This window comes from Rousettus aegyptiacus, unplaced genomic scaffold, assembly GCF_014176215.1.
Source record: "Rousettus aegyptiacus isolate mRouAeg1 unplaced genomic scaffold, mRouAeg1.p scaffold_m13_p_14, whole genome shotgun sequence".
Lineage (NCBI taxonomy): Eukaryota > Metazoa > Chordata > Mammalia > Chiroptera > Pteropodidae > Rousettus > Rousettus aegyptiacus.
The window spans coordinates 55,749,863-55,766,915 of NW_023416289.1; the positions used below are offsets into that span (position 1 = coordinate 55,749,863).

Consider the following 17,053-nt stretch of genomic DNA (forward strand, 5'->3'; position numbering starts at 1 on the left):
TTTGTCTCCAGCAACTCTTCGATTGCTTTAAGGCAGTTGGATCTGAAAAGGCATTAGGGGTGTGTGTGTGTGCCGGGGGCTCAGGGTTGCCAGAGGCCCAGTGTGGGGAGGTGGTGTGGCTTGATGGTAGTGAGGGAGGAGAGTGGGACCTGTACGCGGTGGCTTCAAGCTTGCGGCTGGGCAGAAGGGTCATGGCGTAGCCTGCCAGAAACAACGAGAGCTTTGTAGCTACAAACTTGCTTGGATACACTTGGAGGGGTGTGTGGCTTTTGTCTAAGTTAACCTCTCTGAGAGTCAGTGCTCTCATCTGTAAAATGGGAAAGTACCACCTCGCTCTTAGGAGGCGTGACAGAATTAAGTGAGATTGCAGTTGTTAAGTGATTGGGTGAGTGTCTAGCCAAGACGTGTGATTTCCTGAGCAAAAGGGAGCATTTGCTTATTCCTTGAAAATACACACTTCCTGTTTTAGCCAGGTTCACACACTTTCACCTTTTTTTATGCCTTCAATTAAAAACCGAAAAGGTTCTTTGCCCTGAAAGATGAGTTGGGCTAAATATGTTATTATTAGCACACACAACCTTTGGAGTGAAATGATTTAAGGTGTAATTAAATGCAAATTGGTGCTTAAAAATATTAGCCTAGGTGGCCTGTAAGCCCAGCGAACACCCTCAGTCAATTACTTCCTTAAGTGTATCGAGTGCCTAATCGATCATGCTTCTGGCATTAGAAGAGCTGGAATCCCACCCTCCTAAGTTTTGAGATTGATTTTAGATAGAATCAAAATAAACAGCCATAATTTGAGGATTAAAAAAAAAAGTCCTATTAAGGCAGATGGAAATGAACACAAGCTTTGGGTCCATGCAATCATTTCCCAGCAGTGACAAATTCACTCTAGGTGCAAGTCAGCAGAATAATAACTTTTTTCCTGGAAAAGGCATGGTGATAAGGGTCGAGGTATCTGCCTATTCAGTGAACCTGCCTTGGTTGGGCCTGTCGTAACACAACCTGCTCTGATTCCCTAGTATGTGGCTTACTCATCAAACTAACTGCTCAGATCACCTGTAGTTTATGGTCCTCTTCAACATTCTTCATAATATTAAGAATTAATTAAATTAATTAATTAATTTAATTAACAGCCCTTATCTGTCAGGCCCCATAGCAGATGCTTTGCATGTTTTATTTTTTTCAATTCTCACAACCACTCTGAGAATATAGTTATTGGCATTTTACATACAAAGAAACTGAGGTACAGCAAGGCTAAGTATCCAAGATTACAAAGCAAATAAATGGCCTTCTTACATATCCACAGCATTTGTCAAAAAAGTGCTGGATAACAGAATATGGTTGCATCAGTGTAAAGTCCAACATGACCAGGAAAACAGTTGGACGATCACCTTGCTTTTGAAGAGTTAGTAGTATCTTTAAAAACGAGCAGTATATATAACAGCATATATATCAGTGTCCGTGTTTTGAGCAGCTGTGTCTTAAAGGGACAGTCACTCTCACCCTACCCCCTCTACTCCATTGATGTTGAACAGAAAATTCCAGGCTGGTTGATTAAGATTATGTTTCTGGGAGAGGTTGAAAGAGGAATTAGGTCAGGTATTAAATCTAGGTCTGGCACCCTGGGCTTTAGAGCAAGTGGTGCCTGTGGTTTTCTTATTAACATGATGAAAGCAGTTGTTTATATTGCTTAATTCTTAAAAATAATCATATGATAAACTATCATTATGACTTAACTCTTTTTGTAAACCTCACAGCTTTACCGAGGTGTAATTCGCATGTCATACAAGTCATTTATTTAAATGTACAATTCACACAATGTGGTTTTAGCACATTCACAGAATTATGAACACGCAATTATGGAACATTTTCATCACTCTAAAAAGAAATCTAGTACCCAGAATTTGTAGTGTGACTTAATTCTCTTATTCTGATAAGAGATCACTACAAATACCTCCTTATTATGGATGCTTGGGATGATTTTTCTACATCTTTTTTGTGATCTGAGTACAAACATAGGGAGAGAGAGAGAATAACTTGCCCAACACTCAAAAAGTTGTCAGATACAGGAATAAAAGTCAAACCTCTGCAGCCATGCCAGTGTTCATGGCTTAAAGGGACAATTTCTTTAATTTCATTTTTCTCAGACTGGGAAAATGAGGAATTAAAAAGAAAATCTAGGATATGTGTTTTAAAAACATGGAGCATATTCTGGCAAACATCTTGATGAAATCTGTAGGAACTTAGGCCACATGCTGGAAGAGAATTGTAGGCAGTCAGCTATAAACCAGGCATCCCCCTTACTGACCATCATTTAAACATATTTTTAATAATCTTTTCCTCTTAAAGAGACAATTCCGACGACTTCATTTTTGGGTCAATGAAATCACTGCTTACTGGTGTTAATAGTAAAATAATGAAACAGGGAACCAGTTTGCCCATAATCAGAATGGAATGTCAGCTTGTGACCTAGGGCTTCTGGGGATAATTCACTTCCTCCATTGGCAGAGGACACCAATTTCCTTCTCAGGGGGTCAGTGGCAGGAGGTGTTGGGTTACCATGGAGTCTAGATTCCAAGAGAAGTTTGAAATGTAATTGCCCTGCTGGTTTTGTTTAGCTGCAAGGTTACTCTTAGACATAGGCAGTAATGAAGAAATGATAGCTGGAATGGTCATGGGTTTACTTATATGGAGAAAGAAGGACTTTTTTCCCTTTAATATGTGAGGGTGGTATTATGGCTGCCATTTCTTCCAGATATGTTTGCCATTGTTGATCAACTGAGTGAGACAAGGATTCTTAGGTCAGTCCATTTTCTTGAACCATGAGACATAAATCAAAGCTGAGTATCAGAACTTCAGACTGTCTGTGACTTTGTACCTCTGGAAATGGGGATGGGAGCTAGCACTTTGGCCCTGGGGTATGAAGGCTGCTTATTTGTATCCATGATTGAATTGGGCTCCTGGCGACCTAAGCTTTGTTGACTTTGCAGCAGTAAATAATTATAGTGAAAGGACTGCAGCAGAGTCTGAAGCTATAGGTATTTCCACAGTGTAAGTGAAGCTAGGCAGACTGTTGGGCCAGCCCAGAGGTCCCGCACATAGCTTGTGCAGGATTCAGCTATTCCCTGGCTGTAATTCTTTCTAGAGAAAGCAGAAACCTTCCTGCTCCCTTACACCGACTCTTCACCTGAACTTGAACCTACTTTGAAAGACTTTAAAGTTTTGATAAAAACACCTTTCCTCTCAAAATAGGAATGCAAATTTTCGAACACCAGACTTTTTGAAAAAATGAATTCTTTTGGAAAACAGCTCTTGTCAAAGTAAATGTCTCTGTTCAAGGCACCTAGAAGTTATCACATCAGTAAGGAATTTTACCACCTGTCTAAAAGTTCAGAAGACTCTCTTAGACTTTTACTCAAGGACATTAGTCCAGCCAAAGATGAACGCGTTTTGAAATTTCCAAGTATTGTTATTATTTCCTATATGCAAGAACACCTGTGTTTACCTAAATGCTCATATTCCTTTAATTCCATCTCCTATCTGATTAAAAAAATAAATTTAACAATATTAGCATCTAGCATTTTCTTAATAATGGAGACATATCAATTTTATGAAATCTACACATTCTATTTTAGGATTTATTTTGATCAAGAAACAGCCCCTTTGGTGAATGAAGAAACCTTGATAACGATAATACTAGCCCTGATCAATTCAAAATCCCATTTTAAAAAGAAAAGGCTAATATATGTGAAGAGTTTTAGACTGTCGTATTTTCTATCTGTAACTAACCTTTATACTGTTAAAGGATGCACTGTTAAATATGTTCTCCTGCTGCCCTGTTATTTAGGAAAATTTAGAACTTTGGAAGAATAGTCATTTGTAATATCTTTGAATGTCTTCTGAGCAGTCTTTGAGGGCTCAGCAAGAATATTTAGATTAGCTGGTTCAGTCTTGCTTTTCATCTTTTATATCGTAATAAATATGAAAGGCATACCTTGCTCTAGTGCCGGTTGCCAGAGAGATTCAAGTTCACTGTTACTATTTTCTTGGCACTTTCCCCATGGAGCTATGACCTGCTGTTACATGGTTGAGCCCTGATGAAGTAGAAGGACTTCTGAGTGATTTTCGTCTCTGTAGAACTTCGCCAGGAGAAGGTATCTAAAGCCACCAGTATTTGTGTACAGCGCCCAGTTGATCCCACATCACTCCTTCTGGTCCTTAAGCCCATTAGCCGAGGAACCATCATAATACATGCTGTTAGCCCAGGTCCAACAGGCTGGCCAGCTGGCAGAGTCCAGCTTTATGTCCATTGATTGGTTGTTTTCATAGCTTGCTTAGTTCTCCTCCCTATTAGCACCTAGTCTTCTTGCAGGAGGGACTAGCACATGAGCCAGAAGATAGATACACTGTGAGTCTATCTGACATTTTGCAAGTTTCTGTCATCTAGGATGGACCCCTAGTGTATATACCGAGATGCTGAGAGGAACTTGCATTCAGAATTATAGCCCAAATTGGGGCTCTCAGATAACTGCTGATGGAAGGGTGAGTGGGTACTACTGCTTTCTAAAACTGATTTGTGGTATCTACTGAAACTACGTATGCTTGTATCCTTTGACTGATAATTAATTCTACTCTCAGGTATACCTAAGAGAAATGAATGCATATGTAGCAGGCATAAGTGTTTGAATAGATGTTATACATGATATTTCCAACTGAAAATAACCCAAATATCCATCAACGTTACAGTGGACAAAACACACACACACACACACGAAACTGTGATATATGCATACAATGGAATCCATCACAAAGATAAAAACAGCAAGCTATTGTTGTATCCAGAGACATAGGTGAATCTCACAGACATGAAAATGAGCAAAAGAAGCCAGACACAAGAGACTGTGTTCTGTGTGATTCATGTGAAGTTCAAGAACAGGCAACACTAATCAGTGGTGATGGGGATAAGAATGGAGGTCATTTCTGAGGAGTAGGGAGTCACGGGACAGGCACCAGGTACTTTGTGGGTGTGGGAATATCCTGTGTCATGATCTAGGTAATGCTTACTCACCAGATACTTTAAAAAATTTATTGAGCTTTACACTTGAAATTTGTTTTATTTACATAAACATATATGTATCTCAATTTTTTATATATATCTCAATTAAAATAAAAAAGATGATGGATGTTTGTGAGTATCAATGGATTGACATTCCAGCCTGTTTGAGCTGTACCGGGAAAGGAAAGAATAGGATGATTTCTCAAGAAACAAGGAAAAGTTTGGGTTTGTATCTGACAAAGTAGTTGGGTTGGGGGACAGACTGAGTTCTTGAATGACTTTTGCTATTTTCCTGGGTCTTCCAGATGATCTGTCCTCATCCCCTAGGTACTTAATGCTCTACCCCAGTATTTCTGGATAGTCCAGAATAACGCGCCTGGGCAGTCAGAGCATCTTAGTGGTCCTTGTCCCCTCCTGGGGTCACTCTCTACTTCCTTGTGTGTGTGGCTCACTGGACTGGGAGCTCCAGAAAGCAGGATGTTGTTTCATTGCTTTCGTTTTTCCAGGGCCTGGCACCCAGTACTGGCTCCATGAAGAATTAGTGTATCTATGAAACTCTTATGGTCTGAGCCTCCCCCTTTGTCACATGTTTTTGTGGTTGACAGATGTAAAGTACAAATGATGAAAGCATATAAATTGGTTAGCATGAGCATGCCTGCCCATGAACGTAGTTTGCTTCTAACTACTTTCCATGCTCTATGTTACCCGCCATTTTGATCGATCTGTAAAAATATCTTTAAAAGGTCTTGTTCAGGAAGAATAATAGAAAACAAGAAATTTGTAATGTCTTTAATTCTTAGGAAAATGTCTTTAGTTTTTCAAGTCTAAGAGGAAGGCATCTGTTCCATTTTTTCTAGGAACTCAGAGAGTCTTGTCTATCCTACTTAAGACAAAATAGCGGGGCCTTTAAGAGGACCTCCGGTACCCACCAAAAGACACATTCTACTGACCTTTTAGTGTAGCCAGAGCCGACAGAACTCTGTCTAGCAGGGTGGAGCTGGATGTCTCCACGGCTCCTCTTCAATCCTCTTTCCCAGCAGAATTGAAGCTTGACTGATCTTGGAATGCCGCCTGTAATCTGTTGGTGTCTTTCTTTGACCACTGAACTTGGCTCAGCCCCGCAGCTTGGCTCTTGCCTCTCAGCCCAGAAGTGATGTGCTGGTGACTCTCTGTGTGAGCTTGAAGGGTGAGCCTGCTTTCTCTCTGACTTCCTGGGCTGCATACTGCTATTCATGGCTAACTTACTGACCGTGGTTGGGAAAGCATTCCTCTTTGGTTGGGTTTACTTAATAATAGTCAAGCCAGTGGGTTTACCTCGAGCTCACAGGCCTGACTTAGGGAAATTTTGTCCAATAATGTAGAAGCCAGGAGAAGGGGTTATTGATTAATCAGGAGTGGGGAAGTTCCTCAGGCAGGCTAGAGTTGCTTTAGAGGGCATTTTGGCATTTGGGGATATGGTGTGTGTGTGTGTGTGTGTGTGTGTGTGTGTGTGTGTGTGTGTGTGTGTGTTTATTTAAGTTTGGAGCTAAAGGAGTCGCTGATCTTTACAATGAGTTAATTTTCAGCATTATGGGGATTTCTTTTTTTAAGACAGCGTCTTTATGCTGTCCATGTAACTCTCAGTATAGGTGCTTCCAATAGTACAGAAAGACTGTTATTAATTGAGTTGTGTCCCCCTCCCCCCCCATAATATGAGGCTTCTTCATCCTTAGTACCTCTGAAGGTGACTTTATTTGTAGATTAGGTCTTTTAAAGAGGTAATTAAGATCCTCAGGGAGGGCCCTAATCCAATGTGAACGGTGTCCTCGTGGAAAGGGGACATCTGGACACGGAGACAGACACACGAAGAGAAGACGATGAGCAGAGACATGAGAGGAGGTATCTTCAAGCCGAGGAGAGAGGCCTCAGAAGGAACCAACCCTGCCCGCACCTCGATTTCAGACTTCTAGCTCCAGAACTGGGAGGAAATAAGTTTCTGTATTTAAGCCACTCAGTTCATGGCACTTTGTTACAGCAGCCAAGAAAATATTAAAAGACCTGTGAAAGATTTTCAATTGTAGGACCTAAAGAATACTTTCCAACACTGATAACTTCAGTATAAATTAAGGCCTTTAAAAAGAAAGAGGTGAGGAAGTAAAAGAGCTTGAAATAACTGATTATTTTTCAAGTAGGAGATATGATCCATTGGGAAGATCAATGAGTCAAAAGCATCCCAAGGAAAACTACCCCCTTGAATAAAAACAGTGACTAAAGTAACAGCAATCCCTCTCTACCAGGCTGCCTGGGATGGGCATTTGTGAGTTGCTCCATCTCCACAAGTGGATTTGCAGAACCTGGGACCATGTTAGCAAGTTCTCTCTCTCTTCCTTAGTGGTCACGGAAGTTTATTCTTTCTTTTCACAGTCAATTGGGAAATTGCAGTTGCAGAGGCATTTTGAAGAATACGCACTGGGGTATTAGACTATCTTTGCTTGGCCCGAAAATGCATCAAAGGGATCAAGAATCACAAAGAAAACCATACATCTCAGCTTTTATTCCTCAACAAACATTTCCTAAGTGCCTGCTCTGTTCCAGGTGCTGGCTGGGTGCTGGGGCCAAAGCATGGTTGACTAAAAAACACACAGTCCCTGCCCACATGGCACTTAGACCCATTGTTTAAGAAGCAAGCTTAGACCTGAGCTGCACAGGAGAAAAGCTCAGATTCACAGAGGCAGGAAGAGATATCGTTTTAGTAATTTCAGTGGCAGCTGAATGGGAGAAGAAAACAGCAAGGGCAAAAATGAGAAAGGTTTGGGGAGCTGGCAAGACAAAGGCCCCCAACCCAAGCCTTTGAGTCAACTAGTGTTCTTCTAAATCCACATGCAGCCATTGTCAGCTTCCTCAGTCAGAAACTTGCCTGTTCGCCTGTCAAATGCGAGTTCAGAAGGAAAGGGACATGGCTTTGAACAACAATGTCTGTGTTTCTGTTGCCGATTCTTCCTTGAGCCTGAGAAGGAAATGAGTGAGCCCCAGGACTGGAGGAAAAGCAAGTGTTTCTTTGGCATATTTCATTTGGAAAGTAAAGTTCACTCATTTGTTTTTAGATTGTTCTTGCCTCCCACCTTAAATGCAATTGTTTTTTGAAAGTGTTTCTCCCCTCAGCAGTGATTTGTCTTGACACAAAGACCAGCCCTTAAAAAGGTGTTGCAATAGGTATACTTTCAGGGGTGAAAATAGAGTCTTGAAGGATCTTGTAGTTACTTGTGAGATTCATGAAATCCTGGCTCAGTGTCAACTTGTGCTTTAAGAGGAGCCAGTTCTCAGTGGAGAGTCTGCCATGCAGGTGGATATAAGCATGCAACTACCCTCAGGTTTCTCCTGCTCCCATACAGGCTTTTACCCCTCTGAGGACTTCCGGGAGAGTCTTCAGAAACTACCAGGAGGCCCTAAATCCCTTGGGAACTTTGGAGAGGTTTGAAGCTGGGAGGGGCTGAATCTACACCCACCGCAGTCCTTTGATTCCCTTGGGCTGATGTTTCTTTCTCTCTCTTTCACTACCCTCTACCCCCCCTGCCCCCCGCCGCATTCTTTCCTACCTGTACATTTGCACTTTTCAGCAACACACCTTGGTTGTAAGCACCTTGATTTAGTCCTTTAAGCTAAAGAAATTCAGACCTCTGTTTAATTAGTTAAACAAGGATACTGAGGTGGCTTTAATGCATAGTGGCTTACATAAGCAAACTAAAATCAAAGCCTGTAGTCCTCGAGGTTACAAAATCAAAATGCTGAGAATAATAATATACAAATAACCAATTCGGCTTTATGTGATAGCCAGTCAAATAATTTGCTGTCTTTGTTTCTGAACCTTCTCTGTGCAAGTCTTTTCCCTGGCTTCGGTCCAGGCAGTGCTCTTAACCACTTCTGTTTGGGTGCTGCCCAAAAGGAACTGATTTTTGCTCAAAGAAACTCTTAAAATTTTTAATTATGCCCTGGTTTATCTTTTACTTTTTGCCTTTTACTCTTTTATCTTTTACCCTTCCCTTTTTATCTGGGAATTAGAAAATTGTAGAATGCCACACTGGATGGGACCTCTCACAGAAGGAGTTATTTATTTATTTATTTTTTAGTTTTAGAGCAGCTTTTCTCTACCAATTTGATATACTAAAATGATCTGTAAAGGTTGAGGACACCAGGGAACTGTTAAACCTGAGAAAGGAAACTGATTTGATTTCTCACTCATTTGGTAGTTGCAGAGAGCCTGCACACATGCCCAGCCCTGGGCTAGGCAAGGAGATAAATACCTGTCCTGAGACCCTAACCACTGAGTGGGGAAGAGTAATATCCTAGTGATTATAACTCAGTGCAACACGGTATCAAAGGGGTCCTCCCAGGATGCAGGAGGGATCTCTGTGGGATGGGGAGCAACAAACAGGAAGAGATTCAGAGAAGAGTTGGGGTTGGAGCAAGTATTTGTTGGCCAGTCGAGAAAGGAGTTTCGGGCAGGGAAGACAGAGAGAGCATGGCAAGTCCAGCAAAGTGCAAGGTGGGGAGGGGAGAGTATGGCCAGCAGGTAGGGTATGATGGGGGTAGGGGCAGGGAGGAGGGCAGGAAAGATGGGTTCGGCAGAGATCAAAAAGAGCCTTACGCGCAGCTCAGAAATGATCATGCAGGCGATGAGCAGCAGTTGGGGGTACCACAGGGTCAGGTTTGTATTTTAGAAAGAGCCTGCAGGAAGCAGGTTGGAGCAGATTGGAGCACAGTGAGCCTGGAGGCAGGGAGCAGGAACAAGGCTGTAAATGTCGAGTCTGGTCCCAGTGACAGGGATGTGAGTGATATGACCTCTATGTCATTGTAGTCTGTTACTCTGATGTCAGAAGCATCTGTCCAGTAATCTCACTGTGCCACACTGAGAACATCTGGTGGAATGTACTTAAAAATTGACCAGATCAATTGCTTAACAAGCATACTGGTAGCTTCCCTGTGTATCTTAACCGTGACACTTAATCTCCCCAGCTTTTCAGGCCAGAGAAAACAGACTAGTTATTGAACTGTCTCTGGCACTGGGGACACGGCAGTGAATGAAACAGACTAACTTTGGTCTCCTGGAAGAGCTTACATCCTAGTAAACAAGTAATCCACCTCAGATGCTAGGTAGCAATGGCGGTGCTGGCCATGACTAAGCACGGGAGGAGGAGAGTAGGGAGTGCCGGGGCGAAGAGGGCTTGCAATTTTCCATAGGCTCCAGGACAGCTTCAGTGATCTTCAGCTTCACTTCAAGGGTTAAGTTGTCTAAAGGAGGCCACCTGTGACCCCACAGGGTGTGCTGAGGTTCTCTGGGCCCTAACACTGCCAAGGGGCTCTGCTCCCCATCTCCGGAGTGGGCGGCCAGGTTGACCATAGAAGACCTACTTTTGGTAACCATGCTGGAAAGAGGTTCCAATAAACACGCTCTGTTTCTAAGCTTAGAACTTCTCTTGAATATTCAAAACAACTCTCCACTCCCTTCTCCCCTTGTGCCCCCAATTTATTTGCTAAAAAAAAAAAAAAAATGTTTAGCTCAGCTGTAGCATCTGTTTTCCAGTGAGGCCCCTGTTTCTTACTCAATTTGCCAGCTGGTTTGACTTATCAGGACACAAGCAGGTCACTTGACTGGCCCAAGGCCACACAGTGAAAAAAGGTTCAGCCAAACATAAACTCAAACTTATTTTTTTTGAAGTGAAGTTGCTGGGAGCTCCATAGTTGTGGCAGATGGGATGCTAATCACATTCACTGAGAACTCGCACAAGAAGCCCGAGCTCAGAACTGTGCTCAAGGACTATGTACGAGTCAGTTTTCCCATCGGAGAAGGCGAAACAGGGAATCGCTCCCTAATTAAAAGGCCATTTTGCACATGGCTCGAAGGCTCCCCCAGTCAGAGTTTATTGTTCCGGCGCAGCAGCATTTGGGGTTGGCATCTTCTTCAAAGACCACAACCCAGGGCTTCAGCCTTGCCCAATTAAATAATCTTTTCTCTTCCTGCTTGCTTCCACTCATCTCCTTCCCCACCCACCCCATTCGTTTCAAGTTCACAACCAAACTACTACAGTGTGAGAGAATTTCTGGATACCAATCTCATGCACTTGTGGATAAAATTTTAGGGATGTAGTGGAAAAAAGCCAGCTAGACCTGGGTTGAAACCCCAGCCTTTCGTTTGGCTGAGTAACAACCCTGGGAGAATTGCTTAACCTCCCTAAGCTTCTCTTCCCCAGCTTATGAAATAAGGAGAGTAGAGTTGTTAGAATTATATGAGAAAAGGCATGTGGAGTGCTAGTTGTCTAGACTGGCCTTAAGCTGAGACTCCAATAAATGTGAGTTTTGTTGTTTTTCCACATACTTCTTTCCACACCTTCATTTTAGGCTTCAAATGATCCCCAACCCAGTGTGTTCACTGTGCCCATCAGACACCTGATGCAGTTTTGACTCAGGGCGTTGATGGGATGGTGCTGGGTTTAGGGGCCCCTGGCAGTGAGGGGGTTTGCCTTAGGGTGGAAGCTTCTGCCGGAGTACCCTTAGCTGCTTTCAGTGAGGCCCCTTTGGGATATGCTTCATTCCAGACCAAGAGTGCTTTGAAGAAGGATACAATAAGTTGTCTTCGGGACTGTGACAACTACAGCTGCCAAGGGCAGAGTTGCACACAGCAGGCCTTCTTGTTTCTTTAGAAGCACTCTGAGCCCCTGGGGTAAACTTTCCTGTAAGTGTGGGTGTTAAAATAGTCTGTTTTGGTGTTGTTTTTTGATATGTGCAACTCCTTCCAGAGGCTAAGAAATGACAAGCCTGCCAGAAAATCATCACAGAGGAATAAATAATATCAAAACCGCATCCGGAAGTTCTGCAGTCATTTGCCACACTCTTTTCCCCCAATGTTCCTCCTCTGGTCTCTAACTCCAAACTTGTAGATGTTTCAGCAAAGAGGTGCTAGGCAGAAAAATGTTTCAAAACTGTCTTGACTCAGCAGGGTCTGCCCATGCTAGGATGGGGAGAATTCCAAGGTAAACAGCCTGCATTATCACTCCATGCTTTCTTTCTTGGCCTGAACAGCCCCTTTCCAAACACTTTTTTTTTTTTTTTTTTTTTGCAGATAATAGACAACCAGTCACAAAGTAAACACATGAATTTGCAGGTGCTGTGTTCCTTTGTGTTCGCCAACCAGATGTTCTTTTTTGGGACTTGGCTTTCGGCGCCCTGGGAGCCCCAGCCTGAGCAGAAACGTCACTCTTTCTTGCCCTTTTCAATGAAATAAAGTAAGGTTCTCATTGGAGACTTCCCAAACTGAGCTGTAAATTTCACTTGCAAACTATTAATCTATTCGTGTCAATTTTTTCTTTTCTCTTCCTTTTTTTTCCAATCTGGATTAGGCCAAGAAACACCAGTCAAAATAAACATGTAAATCTTGACCTTTAAAAAAATAACGACTAAAGCAGAGCTCTGAAAGTTACCCCAGGGAACTTAGGCTGCAAAATTCATACCCTCGTCCTCATGCTCTGGCTTGGCATAGGGTGTGGTGGGAGCCCCACACGCAACACTCCAACCAAGGCCAAAGTGGAAACATGCCAGTGCTATTTCTACTGCTCTTGGTCGAGATGTCCAGCATGCTGGGGACACTTGGGGATATTTGGACGGCATTGTCTTTCTCTTTTTGGTCAACTGTGCAGTGGATCAATGGGTCAGTCTGGAGTCTGGAGAAGGTTGAGTGCTTCTAGAATGCCTGACAGATTGAGGGAGGCAGTGAAGCGAATGAACTTGGGTTTGGAAACTGAGACTCCTTCAAAAGCTGCTCTGAAGTTCAATCTCATGTGTCATCATTTAGAAAGATTCCTGCTGGTTCTTGTTGTGCAAGTCTTGGTCTGAGCGCTGGACCGATTTGACCATAGCAGAGGGAAGATGACATGAAGCCCTTGTGCTATTAAACCTTAGAATTCCTGAGTTGGAATGGAGCTTCTTATTCTTCCGTCCCACCTGCCCCAGTACGGAAGCAGCACCGGGCCATTGCTGCTCAGCTGCCGAGTCCTTGCGTCACCTAATCTTCTAGGACATGCCCAGGTCAAGTCAAGTCGGGCTGGCTGGGCATCTTGCTGCTTCAAATTTTCCAGTCTTTTCCCCAGCTGATGATAAAAGCACATAGTCCTAAACATCCTAGAGGTTACAGTGAATTGTAGAAAATACACACAGCATGGTTGGCTGCGTTAGAAATTCAATGTCACAGGCACTGCGTGTGCTCCTCAAAACACTACAGTTATAAGATCTTGTTTGTGATCTGCTTTGATTCTAATTAATAATACCTTATGCTACCATAAGTAGTTGTGGTTTATAAAACACTTTGGCTTACTATATTCAGGACAAATTTATGAAGCAGGTAAAATTAGGTCCCCTCGACAGGTGAATTAACTAAGTCTCCGTGAGATTATGTGATTTACCCAAAGTAATTTGCCAGTCACTGGTAAAACCAAATGCAAACCTTAACCTCTTAACTCTAAATCCAGCGCTTTTCCCAGCAGGTTGGGAGTTCAGTGGGGAGAGCGTTACTGTTCACATGGTAAGGGTGAGAACATCGAGCAGGGTTTCAACAGCTTTGCCTGCAAAAACTAGTTTGCGATCATCTAAGAAATACTCCACTTTTCTTGTTTCCTGGTCTAATGCTCTTTCCAGGTTCCCAGGAAGCTGTGAGGGGTAACACGTGAAGTTGGGGAAGAACTTGTGAATATAGGAAAAGAAATCCAATATGTAAACCCCATCCCAGAGGTGATTATAGGTTTGTAGTGTGTGTGTCATTATAAGGCGTAGAATAAAATCGTAATGAAAGAAAATCTCTACTACTCATCCATTTCATTTATGGAATCTATTGTCCTATCCTTTCACATTATTATAATATTTGTGTTTGGAATGCATCTCCCCTGTGAAAGCAGTAATTTTGTATTCAAGACATGATAGGTAATTATATCTAGGAGTTGCAGTTGAATTTCCCATCTACTGACAGACGTGATGGAGTCAGTCACAGCTTTTGCATGACACACACCTGTTTTCCTTTCTAGTTAGAATTTTATGGGCAGGATTCAAGCACTGTCTAGGCTGACAGAGAAAATGGTGACTCTGGAATTCATTCTGTCATGTGCAGGAGGATTTGCATCCCTCACTATCAGTGCGCATTCAAATGAGAAAGCACATGAATGGGATATGCAGCAACTCTGTGTGATGAGACCTGCTTTTGGCGGAATGCTGGCCATCAGCTTTGCTTGGACCTCCTCCAAGTGGGCTTGTCGAATGAAATACCGCAAGGCAACTCATTCCTTAAGATTAGGCCCCTCCTCCCCAGGACAGGTCTCTGCTATGGAGCTTCTCTGGCACCCTGCACTTACAGTGTCTGCTCCCCCCACTCTTCTATCAAACCCTTACATGCCTATTTCCTTCACCATTTATACTCCGAGGGTCTAACATGGTTCCTGGCATCCCGCACAAACCGATGTAAAACTGTTGACTAAATGCATGGAGGAATGACAAACCTTAAATAGGGCATTCTAGTGGTGTCTTGTGTGTCCCCATTGGCTAAACATTCCACTGTCCACTCACAATTCAGCCCAACATAGAGGACTGTAGTGTTTAATTCTCTAAGCAAAGTGAAGTGGCTCGGTGTCTGCTCCTGGTCCAAACTTTAGGGGCCAAATGTTACGAGCCTTGATTGATAAAGGATGGATGTAGGTGTCTGAAAGCATCCCTGTTGTGGACTAGACTGAATTAAGTCTAAACTACTTGGCAGAGCTGCCAAGATCTTACTATTGGTGCCTAACTCTGTGGCGTGCAGGCAGATCGTCTGTCCAAAGCACATTGTCCTTCGGCACCCCTGGCCGGATTCTCCGTGCATTCTTGTACCTCTGCCTCTTAGCAGGTCTTGCTGTCAGTCAAGAATGCTCTTCCTCTACTTTTACGTATTTGGTGATCCAGACCAAATGCTACCTCCCCTTTTTTTTTTTCTTGAAAGTTTTAAAATCCCTCCCCACCCATTCCACTTCTTGCTGGTACCTTTTATAGCATTTTGTTTATGTAATAATTATTGCATTGATCACAATTAACTGGAATTACTAGAGATTCTTGACTGGATCTCTTTAAAGGCATGGGTTGTATAATATTCGTTTCGGTATTCTCCGAAGGTATAAAGAGGAAAATGCTTGGTAAAATTAAATGCTTTAATCTTGGTTATATAAGCAATTAATTGACTGAATGAATGACAGAGAAGTAGAAGTAGAATGTCTATTATTTATTTTTAATTTATGAAAAAAAGATAAGATGGTTTATCCACAATTTTGAATCAATAGACATTTCTAGCATCACCTCCTAAGTGACAAGCTTCTTGAACACCAACTACCCGGCTCACCTCCTGGCAAATATTAGGGGTTCGGTAAAGTTTCGGTGACTGAATGAATGAAATGCATGAACAAATGGTCTGACTTTCTTCTTCAAACATGTTGGTTGACCTTTGGCTTTATTAATTTAGCTTACATTTAGTAGTCTTTTATTATATGCCTTCCCCTATGCATTTCTTTTCCCTGTCCCTGTCTAATCCCTAAGCATTGGAGACACTAATACCCTTAAGATATTGTGAAAGATGAGATGGGGAAGTTTAGAAACTTCGTGAAATATGGTACTGAGTATAGATTCACTGGTTATTTTTAACTCTGACTTTCCTTCCTTTCTAGCATCCGAGATCATTAAAAATAGATAGCATTTAGACCATTTTAAACACCTATCTTACTTTATTTCCACCATTAATTTTGCTTTTTCTTCCTGTGGTTCTCTGAAATTGAAGAGCGAAACCTCAAGGTCACTTTCAATGTCAGACACGTTCACGGCTCTGGGCCCACATCCCTACTTGAAGGCTGCTTTGTTCTCACATTCTGTACCTTTTCAGGAAAGGATGGTTTGCAGAACTGTATCTTATACTCAAAAGTTAGGGTTTAAAAATTGGAAACTCTGAGGTTAACATAACCTCTCAAGTGTCATTTGGATTTAAAATGTGGAGAGAATATATTTAGCTAGTTGATCTATCTGAAGAGTTCAAATTCAAATGTTTATGGATATTAGGATTTCACCATCAACCAGACAACGAACAGTCATGTCTCTTTTGATCCTAATATTTGCTCCCTTTAATAATCTACCTGGGACTGGCCTGAAAATTCTTACTCACCCCAGCATCAGTGCAGCTTAGACAATAGCCCCTGCTTCTTAGCTCCTTAACAATTTGTTTTGCTTTCTCTCAGCATTTGTATTTATATCTGTTTTCTCTTTCTGGACTGCAGATTTCTTTGAGGCAAGGACTTCCGTATTCATTTTCTTTTCCCCAGCTCAAAGCCTACCATAATGTGTAATAAATGTCTGTTGGATAAACACAGACTTTCCCCCAAATATAACATACCCAAAAAAGTACTGGAGACAGAGACATTAGAGCTTGTTGACATTTTTATTCTGCTTGAATCTTGTCCACACCAACGACTGGAGGCCTTCCATTTTTCACTCCCTTCATCCTTTCTTTCCTCCTGCTCTGAGCACTCTCGAGTACGCTTGTTAAAGGAATGAAAATGTTGACTGGCTGTATCATTGATCGAATCTCAGGGAGTGAGGAAACAAGCCTCAGAGGGCCTGGCTCGGCTTTCAAAGGCACCAGGCACGAGGCTGCGGGTGCAAAGCCTGTTGTGAAAGACAGGCCTGAGTGCTCGACAAGCTGCAAAGGCACACACTTTCAGTCGTGCTCTGAAACAGTGTCTGAAATCAATACCCATTGCCCAGACCACAGCGAAGGACTGGAGGCTCTGCAGTGCTGCCTCTGACATTTCAAGAGCATCATGGCTGTCCCCAAGGTCTGGCCTCATTCGAGCCCAGAGTGCTACTGAGCAGGGGGGCCCTGAGCTGTTCTCTTCAGAAATCCTGGAGCAGTTTTCAATCCATGAAAATCAGAGGAAAGTAGACCTGACACCCTTGGCTTGTGTT

The 17,053-nt window shown here is 42.5% G+C and overlaps 1 protein-coding gene across 1 annotated transcript in view; it reads left to right on the forward strand.

Moving 5' to 3' along the window:
• MCTP2 (multiple C2 and transmembrane domain containing 2) overlaps positions 1–17,053 on the forward strand; it is a 526,866-nt gene that overhangs the window by 81,183 nt on the left and 428,630 nt on the right. The window lies entirely within an intron of this gene.